We start from the raw sequence: 2,958 nt of genomic DNA on the forward strand, positions 1-2,958 counted from the left end.
TTAGTTCATAAATTTTATTATAATATACAGACCGACGAGCACATATAACTAGATCGATTCAGCAACTCAAGGTATGACTAAAACGTGGGTTTAGGACCAATATTTCTACATGTAGACCAATATGTTCCATTCTACTAAAAGTTATGTATGTATGGATATCTTGATATGAGATTTAACGATGTTAAACGATATTTTACGCGTAAAGGTTTCACTATAACGAATGTCAAAATGACTCAATTGCTTCATAGCTTTCGAATAGATTGTACAGACGCGAATTATGTAAGAAAATTCCCCTAAAATTCACACCACACAATTCTTTTAACAAAATAAAATTTGTTTAAATATATGTACATTAAATGTGTCGGTTATGCTCAAGGTGGATTAATAACGAGCATAACAAATATTGCGATATTAGTTCATAACTTTTATTACAATGTACATAACTTTTATTATAATGTACAGACGGGCGCATATAGCTAGATCGATTCAGCAACTCAAAGTATGACCAAAACGTGGATCTTTTACCAATATTTCGGGGCATTTTAACTTCAGTTTTTACAACAAACAGAAGCACAAATAATACCCTGAAGGATTAGGCGAAATTTAAACAAACACTTTTTGTTCTCACAAAAGTTAATTCTGAGAGACAATAAAATCCCCCGAAAAAACATGTTCATTGGTACACTTCTTGGTGTCTGGAAAAATGTATATTGTATTTTAATAGTTGCTTGCATTCTAAAATATATTTTTAATTCATAACTTTAAGGATTTACAATAAGTAAACAATATTGTAATACTTCAAAAATACATTGATCTGATTGATGAAATAAAATTCGCTTCAAATTTGATATGTTACGGCGAATAAATTATTATTCACCCTGTTAACTATTTTGGCAAATACTTGGCCCAAAATTCAGGTCATCCATATATATACCATATACCAAGGTAGATATACAAGGTAGCCGCATCGGCGAATTTCTACAACAAACATCGGTTGTTGTATTTTGATATGTCAAAAATATTTTGCCAAAACAAACAGATTGACAAGATTTTTTTACACAAATTCTTGTAGAAAATGTTAATAGAAGTATTGCCAAAAAAGCTTTCGAAATTCGGAGATTTTCATTTATAATTTTGTTTTTTAATTTTTTGGTTCAACATTACAACAACATTTTTGACATTTATTTGTCCAACAGCTGGGCCGATGCGGCTACCTTATTAAATATACCTTGCCATATACCATGTATAGACCTTGGGTATATCATGTTCCCAATTCGCCGATGCGGCTACATTATGATTTTCATTAATCCAGATAACGCCAGAGATTTTCTTTTCAAAATCTTAAATTTAATTTTAAAATCTAAATATTTTGTTATAAATTAAAATTGTTAACTTATCCAGATAACGCCAGGGATTTTCTTTTCAAAATCTTAAATTTAATTTTAAAATCTAAATATTTTGTTATAATTTAAAATTACTAACATATGTTTATTTTTATTAACGTCTGTTTTCTAACAGTAAGAAAAAATCAAATGTACAACATTAACCGAACTAACTCTACTATAAAATAAAAACTTACATTAAGCGAAGTTGTTAACCCTTTTTTTTTTTTGCAAAAACTCGTATTGTTTATTGGATTGGAAATTATACTCAATCCAATTCCAACACATCCGTCATAATGGAAATATATGAATGCAACATCCGTCGATCACGACATGGGTGCGGTTAGTCAAACAACAGAAAGTTCCTGCTGTCGTTTTATATGCCTAGTATACCTAGTAGCAACTGGAATATTTTCTTGCTTAAAAATTCCTCGAAAAATAAATGTTTCCTTAAAAATATCATGCTACGTGTTTCGTTGTTCGCCAAATGTTCCCTATGTTCCCTCCCTATCGAATACCAGATACCATTATTGTACTACAATTGTAGCTACAATTCAATGAATTTTGTAGCTACAACTAAATTTATGTATATTTCTGTTGGTGAAATAAGTTGGTCGAAACTTTATCAACACACGCAGTCGTTTCGGAAGTTGTTTTATATGATTTTAACAGATTTGTGCTGCCGGCGGAGTTAACTCAACAAATGTATCTGGAAGCCCAGTTGAATCAAATAAACTGCATGAAACGGGGCATTGTTTGTCATTTTAACGAAAAGCGATATCACAGACTTTCCAAAAATTGGTACATTTATCGTCATATGTCCTAAGCATCAATCTTATCATATATTGCATTCTCATGAATGGAAAGGTTCAATTCTATATAGCTAGTTAAAGTGTTTAATATTTATTTGCATACATATTTACAACATATGATATTAATAATGAAACTACCATGCGTAATTTCCAGTATGCGTTATGCTTGAGTCGATATATCCAATTATATATTTATGGTCATTTAAATTGATTTGCAAAATAAATACGCCACTTATAAAAATTTCCTCAAATTCAGCACATTGCGTGAAAAGAGTGAGCTGGGCCAGATTCAATGCTATATAATAATAATTACAAACTTAATGATAAATCAATAACCAAAAAAGTATACGTAGATCAAGATAGTCCAATTTTTAATGAATTACAGCGCTATCTTTGGATCGGTACAAACATTCCACGGTTACTGATCTACGTAGGTAATAACTTTAAAAAATTATATTTATGGAAAATATTTTGTGGGTGAAAATACCTCAAGAATGATTCCTCAAAATTGGATTCATATATCCAATTTTTAATGAATTACAGCGCTAACTTTGGATGGGTACAAACATTCCACGGTTACTGATCTACGTAGGTAATAACTTCAAAAAGTTATATTTTTATTCAAAAAATACAAATGTACCTGGTTTTTGACCGTAAGCCTATTTAAGGTCGACCAGTAAGCGAATTCATAGCTGCTTCTATTAAGTTTAACAGAATTTTTTGCCGACGCGAAATCTAATTGTTTCGCCTTATTATAATTTAAA

Source organism: Musca vetustissima, unplaced genomic scaffold (assembly GCF_032173495.1).
Source record: "Musca vetustissima isolate MV318-11 ecotype Yass unplaced genomic scaffold, APGP_CSIRO_Mvet_v1 utg17594, whole genome shotgun sequence".
Lineage (NCBI taxonomy): Eukaryota > Metazoa > Arthropoda > Insecta > Diptera > Muscidae > Musca > Musca vetustissima.